This window comes from Triticum dicoccoides, chromosome 3B (assembly GCF_002162155.2).
Source record: "Triticum dicoccoides isolate Atlit2015 ecotype Zavitan chromosome 3B, WEW_v2.0, whole genome shotgun sequence".
Lineage (NCBI taxonomy): Eukaryota > Viridiplantae > Streptophyta > Magnoliopsida > Poales > Poaceae > Triticum > Triticum dicoccoides.
In genome coordinates this window covers 211,540,063-211,553,264 of record NC_041385.1, presented here as the reverse complement: position 1 = coordinate 211,553,264, position 13,202 = coordinate 211,540,063, and positions in this window count along the sequence as shown.

Genomic DNA, 13,202 nt, shown 5'->3' with positions numbered 1-13,202 from the left:
ATATCGTCCCTTTCCGTAGTGGTTACCACGCACTGCTTGGACGAACCGCATTCGCTAGATTCAATGCGGTACCACACTATGCATACCTCAAGCTCAAGATGCCAGGACCTCGCGAGATCATAATAGTCAACAGAAACATGGACCACTCTCTCCGTACAGAAGAACATACTGTAGCCCTCGTGGCGGAAGTACAATGCGGCCTTCTCTGACAAACCACCAATCTGGCGACGACAACCTCGAACACCGTCAAGCGAGTCTGGAGCACCCCGCAACAGGATCGCCAGGCATGCCAAGAGCGCGACTAGCAGTCTGGCCTCCGCTCAAGCCCCATCAAAGCAGCATTTGTGCCGCTCGTACACAATTACGCACTCAAAATACCATGGGCAAAGGCGGAGGCGCAATAGTGACTCAGTCAACAGTGCGGTATAACTGCAACATACTTTAATAATCCCCCCCCTTATCTTTCAGGACACTGCTTTAGGGCAGCCTCTTCAGAAGAGCCGGATTATCGGACTTACACAGGAGAGAAAAGCAAGGAGGCAACAGGCTTTGCACACAAAGGAAATACCCAGGTGGAATCTATTCACGATCATTATACCTGTTTTATATACCTACATGCAGCCTGCCCTTGGATAGGACATGTTAAATAGTCCTATTTACTTCTGCTTAAACGCACTCATTGTAAACATACGCTTAAATGTATTATTCATTAATGGGAGATAATATATAGCGTCGGCTTATTATTCATGTTTGCACATTTTTCCTATAAATGTTTATTTAATATGCATCCGTACACCTTGGTACGTTCAGTTTGCCAGGGGCTTCTTATGGCGCCCCATAATACGACAAGACAAATCCGAACACTTTCAACAATGTGGCACCCCGAACTTATAGCACTATATGCATCAGCTCCGAATCATGTCTTGGGTCAATAGTTGGGTTTGCCCGGCTCCCTTGTTTTGGTACCTTACGTTCTGTTATATCGGCTAAGGTAGCGCAGGGAGAACTACTGCGATTGTGTCCCGGTTCTTCCGGAAGAGCACCTCAGTAGAGAAAGCCGAAAACTGACCAGCATGATGCGGCGAGAGCTGGTCGCTGTTTGAGAGGTCTTAAAATCCTTAAAGAATTTCTCTGCTTTAGGCGAGGAATCGGCTTCGTCCGATTTAGGCGTATATAGCGCCCCAATTCGGCTTTCCGAATTCTAGGGGCTTCGCCGGAATTTAAAATTGTAGACTCCTATGGCTAAGTGAAAGTTATAAAGCCGCATAGTCCGATTGCCTTGTTCGCTGTGCCAGACACCTGCTTAAGGGACCAAAATTTGGATAAAGAGTGTCTGGTTTTTTCCATGAACACCCCGGTACTAGTTACGTGGGGGAGGAAGCCGACGACTGGCCTACTTTCAGAATTTTATAAACAGCCGCACAGAAGGTAATATTTTAAATCAAAAAGCGCTATATAGCGCAAGTAGCTTCTTCTTTTTATTACAACAACGACAGAAGTACATTTACTCAAGGATCGTGTCCTTGGTACATTCATCAGCCACGAGACGAGCGCCCTTCATAACGCCATCATAATATTTTTCGGGACAGTGATGCGCCTTGCCCTCCGACGGCCCATCCTTCACCAGCTTCTCCGCATCCAGCTTGCCCCAATGCACCTTCGCAAGGGCAAAGGCCCGGCGGGCACCCTCAATGCAAATGGATCGCTTGATCACCTCAAGCCACGAATAGGCACTTACCATCCGCTTTATCAGGCCAAAGTAGCTGGCAGGCAAGGGCTCACCAGGCCACATCCAAACTATGAAATCCTTCATAGCCACTTCGGCCGCCCTGTGGAGTTCAACCAACTGCTTCAGTTGGTCACTCAGAGGCACCGGGTGTTCGGCTCCAGCATACTGGGACCAGAACAGCTTCTCTGTTGAGCTCCCCTCCTCGGCACGGTAGAACTCCGCAGCATCAGATACGCTGCGTGGCAGATCTGCGAATGCCCCTGGAGAGCTCTGAATCCGGGTAAGTAAAAGAAATGTCTCGTCCACATGCTTGCTTTGCATAAAGAATGTCTTACCCGCCGCTATCTTCTTGGCCGCCTGGATTTCCTGCTGTGCCTTTTCGGCTTCGGCCTTGGCGTCTTTCAAACTTGCAAGGGTCTTCGCAAGCTCATACTCTTTCATCTTGAGATCATGCTCCAAGGACTCAAATTTCTTGCCGAGTTCCTGGAGCTCTTGTTGTACCTTGCCCACTCTAGCATCTTGCTTTTCGCACTCTTTGCGCTCCACGGCCGCCTTGTCTTCGACTTCGGACAGCGATTTCTTCAGGGACGCAACTTCGGTTATGGCCCCTATCACAAAGTCATGACGCTTTATCGTTAGAATAACCAATTTTGTCTATTCGTTATAAATATGCGAACGGGGTATCACTTACCTTTGTTCTCTTCGAGCTGCCTCTTCGTGAGGCGGAGCTCTCCTTGTACCTGCTCCAGGTCCCGTTTAAGTTCGGCGACCTCAGCCATGCGGGAAGCAGCGGCAAGCAGCACCGCCTGCTTATTCACATGCAAACCTATTATTAGACTCCTGCGGATTATAATCGACCCTTGGTTTGGCTTTTCGCTTCGAACACCAAACAGAGTATAAGGGGCTACTACCTATCGGGTGGTAATTTCACACATTTTTTATTACTTACCTCAAAGCCCGTCAGGAGGCTGGTGCAGGCTTCTGTTAGTCTGCTCTTGGCAGACAGAAACTTTTGAATCACAGCACTCATAAGAGTACGATGCTCTTCATCCATGGAAGCGCCGCGAAGCGCTTCCAGCAGACTATCCGACGCCCCCGATGCAACAGAAGTCATCGGCACGGACGGATCGCCCTCCCTAGCGAGGGGCCGCCTGCCCGAGTCCGGAACCATGGGAGGTTCCGGTACAGTATCCGGCTGAGAGTCTGGCTTGTTGCGGCTCTCGTTGACACGATCCATGGGAATCTTATACCCCGTGTGCCCGGCATCTGGAATTCCTCCTTGGGGCATCTCCAGAGTCACCTCCCCCTTCTCTGGGAGCCTTTGGGACAACACCTCCGTGTCATCCGCGGGCCGAGGAGTAGTGGCCATCGGGAGCGAGTTCATCACTGAATCACTCAAGGACCCATCCAAAGATGATACCTCGGAATGGACCCTGGCCGGACTGCTTAGATGTTCAGCGTTATAACAAGACTATGAAGCGAAGTCGCACTAAAGTACAATAGAGTGCGGATACTTATGATCTTACTAGGGGCTTCCCCCTAGGCGGCCACTCCTCCTCGCTCTTGGCGGCAGTGGTGGAGTAATCCGGAAGGGACGCCTTTCCCTTCTTGGGCGTCCTAGCCTCCCCCTCCGGGGCGGCTTTCCTCTTCTTCTCCTCCCTAGTACGGCGAGGCAGAGTTTCTTCGTGTTTCTCTTCCTCGTCGTCTTTGGACGACGAGGGTATGACGGCCTTGCGCCGAGGACCCTTCTCGGTCCCCTGGCCAGCCTTCTTAGGCCCCCCGTCCTCTCCGGAAGGGGCGGCCCCTTCCTCTTCTTCCTCCCCTCTGTGGGAGGAGTGTGCCTCGTCGTCTTCGGACGAGGCGTCCGGTACAACCTTACGCCGGAGACCCTTCCTGGTCCCCGGGGCCTTCTTTTCGGCCTTCTTCTCCGGCGCCTTGTAGGGCGCCAGGACTAGCATCTCCGTCAGGAGAGCATCGGCTGGGCCTTCTGGCAGCGGATCCAGATAGTCAATCCGCTCCGCCGTCTCCACATACTCCTAATCAAATACACACAATGACTTAAGATTCCCTCATGAGTACATTGGGAAAAACCGCATCCTGTTGTAGTCAGAAAACTCACCGGACGGGGGAGCCACATGGCGTGAAGTCCGCAGTCCTTGGATGTGGGAGGAGGTACTTCGGAGGCCTTGAACAGCGCCTTCCATGCGCCCTTGTGCGTCATGCCGTAGAGCTTTTGAACCGTCTGGTGTTCGGCTAGAACGAACTCCCATAGATTAAAAGCCCGTCTTTGGCACGGAAGAATCCGTCGGACAAGCATGACCTGGACCACGTTGACAAGCTTAATTTTCTTGTCCTTCATATTCTTGATGCAGTTCTGAAGTCCGGTCAGCTCTGCAGGTTCGCCCCAGGCAAGGCCCTTCTTTTCCCAGGAGGTGAGCCGCATGGGGATTCCGGATCGGAATTCGGGGGCCGCCGCCCAGTTGGCGTCGCGCGGCTCGGTGATGTAGAACCACCCTGATTGCCACCCTTTCACGGTCTCCATGAAGTAGCCGTCAAGCCAGGTGACGTTGGGCTTCTTGCTCACCATGGCGCCTCCGCAGTCCGCCTGCTGGCCGCTCACGATCTTCGGCTTCACGCACAAGATTCGTAGCCACAGGACGAAGTGAGACCTGATGCGGAGCAAGGCCTCGCACACGACGCTAAAATCCGAGATGTTGAGGACGAAATTTGGGGCTAGATCATGGAAATCTAGCCCGTAGTAGAAAATGAGCCCGCGGACGAAGGGATGAAGTGGAAATCCCGGTCCACGAACGAAGTGGGCGAGAAATATGACCCTCTCACGGGGTTCCGGAGTTGGAGTGACCTGCCCTTCGTCCGGTAGCCGGTGCGCAATGTCTGCGGCCAAGTATCCGGCCGCCCGGAGCTTCGCAATATGCTCCTCCTTCACGGTGGAGGCCACTCACTTGCCTCCTGCTCCGGACATGTTTGGCTGTGCGGAGAAGGCGTGAACCAGGGCGCTGGAGCTCGAGAGTGTGGGAATGGATAAGCAGAGGAGGAAGAAGGCGTGGGTGAAAATGGGGAATCCTTATCCCTTTATAGAGGCGACGAGAATGGGGCGCCTCCCCACTTTCCCGTTGAGAATCGCTTATTTCCCAAGCGCCACGATTGATTGTGCGGTTGGGTTACCCATACCCGTATTGATGGAAATCCCGTAATAAGGGGACATGATCTCTGCTGTGACAAGACATGCCAAGGAAACCGCCTCCCAATATGCGCTATGGCTGGTTGTGGGAAAACGGTTCGAATAATGACCCGACCGTAGTGTCATGTCACTTTGTCTAAAGTTGTCAGCAGATTATATTCGTGAAATACCATTCTCTCTACGGTGGTGTATGAAGATCATCTTGCAAATCCGAACACAATCCAGGTGTTCAATAATTATTTTGGAATATTCAGAGAAGGAACCCGCCTTGCAATGCCGAAGACAAACTACGCGCCGGACTCATCGTCATTGAAGCCTGGTTCAGGGGCTACTGAGGGAGTCCTGTATTATGGGGTATCCGGACAGCCGGACTATATACTTTGGCCAGATTGTTGGACCACGAAAATACATGACTCAAGACTCCGTCCCGTGTCCGGATGGGACTCTCCTTTGTGTGGAAGACAAGCTTGGCGATCCGGATATTGTATTTCTTTCTTTGTGACCGACTCCATGTAAACCCTAGCCCCCTCCGGTGTCTATGTAAACCGGAGGGTTTAGTCCTTAAAGGGAGGATCACATTCATAATCATCATAGGCTAGCTTATAGGGTTTAGCCTCTACGATCTCGTGGCAGATCAACTCTTGTACTGCTCATATCATCAATATCAATCAAGCAGGAAGTAGGGTTTTACCTCCATCAACAGGGACCGAACCTGGGTAAACATTGTGTCCCTTTCCTCCTGTTACCATCAGCCTTAGACGCACAGATCGGGACCCCCTACCCGAGATCCACCGGTTTTGACACCGACAATGGTCAAGTCTTGAGTATGACATTGCAGCGGAAATCTTCGTCAATAACTTGGACCCAGGCCATCTGCCTTAACCCTACAGGCATTCTGACTGGGAAAGCATCCTAGCTCGCACGATTGTCACCAAAGAACTCTTCAATATATCTTGTCTCTCATGGCTGGCCAATTAAATAACTAGTGGCAAGCCAACGAGTACTTTGAACGTACTCGTAAGCAACCCAAGGGTGATAACAGGATTATTATGCAAGGCACTTCTACTAAATTGGCATTCTTGCGGAAAGCTAGTTTTTCTCATGCAAGTATGATCAACATTTATCAAGGACATGAATGTGTCTACTACAAGCATCAGGAGGTTACAGACATTATCATCGAAAAGGAGTTGTGAACAACTCGTGCTCAAGCTCATCGTGACTTCCTCACGAATCGCATCATCATATTTACCAAACGATGTTGTTTGTCAGAAACATATGGATGTAGTCTAAGCAGCACTGCCCAACTGTCCTTGACCGTGGACACGGCTATTCGAATAGTTTTACACTCTGTAGAGGTTCCACACTTTACCCACAAGATCTGGGGAACTTCCGTGTCATCCATGAGCCGCGGTACCTCAAGTACCCGGGGTAATCACCCGATCACTATCTTTCCCTAGACGACACTAACATGGAGTCCACTCGATTGGTAGTAACCCCTGTGACTAACATTTCACATGATAAAGTTGTGGAGCCTCGCTCCCATATTCATCACAGACCACAAGCACGGGTTACCAAGGGTGTGTCCGGTGCCCTATGAAAACAGTCATGGCCGCCCAACCTGGCACGACCCCGTCCCGAGAGAGTGCACGAACAATTCTCCCATCACTATTAATGCGGGCTCCAAGCTAGTATCGGCCTAGGTAATCATGTCAGGACCCCGACTCAATGCCACATCGATCTAGCATGTAACACCTCATATCACTTTGCGGCCTCACGCACAGTATCCCCATGGGTGTCACCTTACCTTTGCCCGGGACCATTTGCGCCTTTTGGCACACGTATATGATAGCGTCGCTAGCAGCCATATGATAAGGAGCCCGGGCTAACATGGCTAGTCGTAAACCCAAAGTGGCACAAACTTACAGGGACAGGCATCCATGACCCAGCATCGAACGTGTCGGTCATCAACGAGTGAATCCAGGCTGTAGCACTGGGCTAGCAGGACTCCGGTGAACCGGGCTGTAGCGGGCTAACAGGACTCCGGTATTCATCACGTGACATTTCCCCGAAGGGACAGACACAGGAACGAAAAAGGACAGATGCCGGCCAGCCTAAGTGTTCCAGAGGAGTAGCAAGCTACCATGGCTCAGTGGAAGCACTAGGAGATATTTCTCGGTAAGAGAGGCTACTAAGGATAAACAACTAGATGGTCAGATCCCACACATACCAAGCATTTCAATAACATACACACAATATGCTCGATATGTGCAAATACAACATGGCATCACAACATGACTCTACAACTCAAGTATTTATTCAATAGGCTCCGAGGAGCGAGATATTACAAACATGGGTCTCATGACCCAACATTCAGAGCATACAAGTCAAAACACCAGCGGAAGCTTAACTTGTCTGAGTACAGACATCTACAAATGAAGAAGGCTGAGAAGCCTGACTATCTACCCGATTCTACCGAGGGCACAAGATCGTAGCTGAGGTAACAAGCTAAACGTCAAAGTCCACGTGGAACTACTAGCAAGACTGAAGTCTCTCTGCAAAAACATAAAATAGGCAAACTTGAGTACAAATGTACCCAACAAGACTTACATCAGAACTAACTACATATGCATCATTATCAACAAAGGGGATGGTGGGGTTTAACTGCAGCAAGCTAGCTTTGACTCAGTGGCTATCCTAAACTATGACTGCAAGTAACTCTTTTGAGGTGGCGCACATGAGTCCACATATTCACCATATCAATACACCACTATGGATCCGCTCCCGTCTTCCTACGAGAACGCCATCCATAGCACTCACGCTTATCTTGCGTATTTTAGAGTATCCACTTTCACTTGTCTATGAAATGTACAGGCAACCCAGAAGTCCTTTCCTGCAGACACGGCTATTCGAATAGATCATATTAACCCTGCAGGGGTGTACTTCTTCACACACGCTCTCGCCACTTACCGCCATGTAGAACTCGTGTATCTCGACAACCTTCAAGCGGAAGCCTGGCGAGGGAGTCAGCCACGACCTGACTAACCACACAAGTCTCTCGTCCAGGTTTATCGCCTATTCGGGTTCCATCCACAAGGAGATCTGGCCAGGGTGTCGCTCACGGCCCCAAACGATGTGAGCAGGGTTCCCAAGCCCACCATCCGGGTGCCACTTGGTACACCGTGACACTGTGCCTAGTCTGTCCCACGCCCACCTGTACCGGGTGCCACTTGGTAGACTACTAACACTACCTACAAACACTAGAAACTAGTTGCAACTCCTGGACAGAGATCGAGTTGATTAATAAGTCAAGAGAGCTTGGAGTGCCCGGAGCCCAATGTGTGGTAGTAACTATTCATGGATCACAAACACAGAACTCAGTTCCTGAGTACGGCTGCAATGAGACAACCCACCATGTACTCCTAGATGGCCTCTCACCGCTACCTTTACCAAATCGTGTTCACACACTTAGCTCTCAACAGTAGGACATGTTCACCACATTCCAATTCATCCCCGATGAATCAGACCTGACACAACTCTAAGCAATAGCTGGCATACAAACAAGCATGAATGAGTAGGCACATCAGGGCTCAAACAACTCCTACTCATGCTAGTGGGTTTCATCTATTTACTGTGGCAATGACAGGTCATGCAGAGGAAAGGGGTTCAACTACCGCAGCATGTAACAGTTGAATCGTTGTTGTCCTAATGCAGTAAAAGAGAGCAGGAGCGAGAGAGTGGGATTGTATCGGAATGAACAAGGGGGTTTTGCTTGCCTGACACTTCTGAAGATAGTATAGTTCTTCATCGGTGTCATCGAACTCATCGCCGGAACCACGTCTATCGGGAGGGGACAAACACCGGCTGAGGGAGTCCTGGACTAGGGGGTGTCCGGACAGCCGGACTATCAATATCCGCCGGACTCCAAGACTACGAATATACAAGATTGAAGACTCCGGCTCGTGTCCGGATGGTACTTTCCTTGGCGTGGAAGGCAAGCTTGGCGATACGGATATGTAGATCTCCTACCATTGTAACCGACTCTGTGTAACCCTAGCCTCCTCCGGTGTCTATATAAACCGGAGGGCTTTAGTCCGTAGGATAACATACATCTCAACAATCATACCATAGGCTAGCTTCTAGGGTTTAGCCTCCTTGATCTCGTGGTAGATCTACTCTTGTACTACCCATATCATCAACATTAATCAAGCAGGACGTAGGGTTTTACCTCCATCGAGAGGGCCCGAACCTGGGTAAAAACACAGTGTCCCTTGTCTCCTGTTACCATCCGCCTAGACGCACAGTTCGGGACCCCCTACCCGAGATCCGCCGGTTTTGACACCGACATTGGTGCTTTCATTGAGAGTTCCTCTGTGTCGTCACCGATAGAGCGGATGCCTCCACCCATCTTCAAAGACGGTGCTTTCGCCGGAGGGGCCTTGGCCGCCGGCCAAACTATCCGGCTTGGTGGTTTCCTCATAACCGCCTGTCCGGCCGCCGCTTCAGCAATGACCTCTCGAGTCGTCGGAAGCAATCTTCGCGTCAGCCCTAAAGCTGACGAACAGTTAGATCCAATAGAGCTCTCATCTATTAACGAGCTCTTGGATCGCATCGCCGCCCTGGGAGTCGCAACGGACTACAGCCAGATTGGGCTTAAAACCGATCTAAGAGAGATTAACTCTCCCCAGGCCACCCACTACGTCTCCGTGGTAGAGGAGCAATACGGCAACTCTTTGCCAGTGTTGAAGACAATTCATGTCCGGATTCCCGAACCCCCCATGCCGGATTCCCGCGGAGGGACGGACTTCGATCGAGCATTGAACTTAAGATCATGCATCGCCCCGGACTCGCTGGATTGCGTCCAGCAAACCAAACTTCCGAATTCGGAAACTCCTTGGCCTTTGAGCCTCAAGATGGGCAGGGATCCGGATTCTATTCCACCCACCCGCCCAGACATATGCGATCTATCTCTAATACGGCAAGAGCCTACTAAAACAGTACATCACTACTGGGCCAGATTCCTCCTGGTTATGGACAGGATAAAGGACTGCCGAGAGGAAAACGCAATATCAATTTTCTGCAATAACTCCACGAACAAGGGAATACTAAACGCCATTGATCGTCGCAAAATTACGCGCTTCACTGATCTGGCATCCATTGTACGAAAGTACTGTGCGATGGAGAGTTTCCGGAAGACCAAAAATCAATTTTGGGATAATCCGGCCCCAAACCCAGTCGGCAGTAAAAGGGCGTCTTACACTCAGGCCCCAGATGCAAAAACGAAAAAACAAAAACCCGATAAGGGAAACGGAACCGTACTGGAGGGATGGCTCAATGGACCCTGTAAACTTCATAGTACAGAGGGAGCCGCCCCAACGCATAGCCTTCGAGCATGTTGGATATTACGGCAGGTGGCCAAAAGTGGCGAAGAGCTCCTAGCTCCGGGAAACCACTCCAACAATACCAGCACGGTATCAACAGTCTTCGAGACTTTCGCATCAAATAATATGCGAAAACGAACAATCCGAGAACTCGCCAAAGTCTACCAAGTAGCAACAGCAAATCCATGGAGCGACACAGCTATTACCTTCAATGCCAGCGACGAGCCGACATTCCGAGCAACCAGAGCCCCAGCCGCACTGGTACTTAGTCCCATAGTGGACGGCTTTCGACTGACAAATGTCCTCATGGATGGCGGCAGCGGAATAAACCTCATTTACGAGGAAACTCTGCGAAAAATGGAAATCGATTGGAGCCGTATTGAGCGAAGCAGCACAACCTTTAGAGGAATAATCCCTAGCCGGGAAGCGCGCTGCACCGGAAAAATCACACTCGATGTGGTGTTCGGCTCTCCGGACAATTACATATCCGAAGAAGTCACGTTCCAGGTGGCCCCGTTCAGCAGTGGGTATCACGCCATATTAGGACGAGAGGCATTCACAATTTTTCAAGCAATACCTCATTACGGGTACATGAAGCTCAAAATGCCTGGGCCCAGCGGAATAATCACTCTCACTAGTGATCCGGACATAGCACTCCGCGCCAAAAACAAGACAGCAGCACTAGCCCTCGAGGCACTATCCGAAGCCTTAGCGGCAGAGGAACTCACCGCGCTTCGCTCTACGGTGAACAGGGACGATGTGATACTCGATAAAAGATCCAAGTCCACCTCCTTCAAACCAGCAGACGAGATAATAAAATTCCAGGTCCATCCAACGGACCCAACAAAGACGGCTTCCATCGGGGCACAGTTGAACCCCAAAGTAGACGCCGCACTACGCGAATTCCTTCGGGAAAATTGGGATATCTTCGCCTGGCATCATTCAGACATGCCCGGAATCCCTCGCAGGTTGGCAGAACACAGCCTAAACATCCTAAAAGGATTCAAGCCAGTCAAACAGGCTCTTCGACGATTTTCCGAGCCCAAAAGACAGGCAATGGGAGAAGATCTAGCCAAACTATTCGAAGCCGGATTCATTAGAGATATCAAACATCCGGACTGGCTAGCAAATTTGGTGATGGTACCAAAGAAGGATAAATCCTAGCGCCTCTGTGTCGATTTTAAAGACCTCAATAAAGCTTTCCCAAAGGATCCCTTCCCTCTCCCCCGCATCGATCAAATTATCGATGCCACAGCAGGGCACGATTCGTTGTGCTTCCTGGACGCATACTCTGGCAATCATCAAATCAAGATGGCGGAAGCAGACCAAGCCACAACGGCATTCATCACTCCGTATGGACCATTCTGCTTCAACACGATGCCCTTCGGACTCAAAAATGCCGGCGCAACATATCAGCGCATGATTCAAACATGTCTGGCCACCCAGATCGGCAAAACAGTCGAAGCATACGTAGACGACGTAGTCGTCAAAACAAAACACGTCGAAACTTTAGTAGACGATTTGAGGCTCACATTCGACAACCTCAGAGCATATGACATCAAGCTGAATCCGGAAAAATGCATTTTCGGCGTACCAGCCGGAAAGCTGCTGGGCTTCATCGTATCCGGTAGAGGAATTGAAGCAAATCCGGCCAAAATCCGAGCTCTGTCACAGTTGGATATTCCAAAAGACCTCAAGCAAATACAAAAATTAACAGGATGTGTGGCAGCCTTAAGCCGCTTTATCTCCCGTTTAGGAGAAAAGGCGTTGCCCCTCTATCGCCTCCTCAGGCGCACCGAACACTTCGAGTGGACGGATGCTGCCACTACCGGACTCGAAGAAATAAAGGCCATACTGGCAACAAATCCGGTCCTGGCTGCGCCCACTCTGGGCGAACCAATGTTGTTATACATCGCAACAACACATCAAGTTGTAAGCGCAGTCCTCGTCGTCGAACGAGCGACAGAAGGGCATAAATTCCCTCTTCAAAAACCAGTGTATTATGTATCCACTGTGTTAACCCCCTGCAAATCCCGTTACCCGCACTATCAGAAGATAGCATATGCGGTGTTCATGGCGTCCCGAAAGCTCCGGCACTACTTTCAAGAGTGCTCGATAACAGTGGCCTCTGAAGTACCACTCAATGACATTATAAATAACCGCGACGCAACGGGCAGGATAGCAAAATGGGCCATTGAGCTCTTACCATTCGACATCACTTACAAACCTCGACGAGCTATAAAGTCACAAGTTTTGGCTGACTTCGTCGCCGAATGGACCGAAGCCGAACTCCCTAAAGAGTACGGCGCATACTCCAATTGGACTATGCATTTTGACGGCTCCAAAATGTTGGCCGGACTGGGGGCTGGCGTCGTACTGACGTCCCCCACCGGAGATACAGTCCAGTATGTACTTCAAATAATGTACACGGACTCCAACAATGCAGCCGAATACGAGGCCCTGTTACATGGTCTCCGGATGGCGGTCTCCATGGGCATTCAACGCCTAGAGGTGCGCGGGGACTCAAACCTTGCAATATCCCAAATAAACGGAGACTTCAACGCCAAGGATCCGAAAATGGCAGCATACCGCAACGCTGTCCTAAGAATGTCAGCTTTGTTTGAAGGACTCGAATTCCATCACATAGCCCGAGATAATAACCAAGCGGCCGACGTCCTGGCGCGCATCGGTGCGAAACGTGATGCTGTCCCTCCAAATATCTTCCTAGAACGGCTCTTCAAGCCATCCGTACTATGGGAAGAGGAGCCCGGTAGCGACAAACCGGAGAAAACCGCACCAGCCGGTGATTCAACAGATGACATAACACCCTCCGCCCACGTCATAATGGCAGTAATCGCCGCGTGGACAGAACCTTTCCTAGCCTACTTACTTT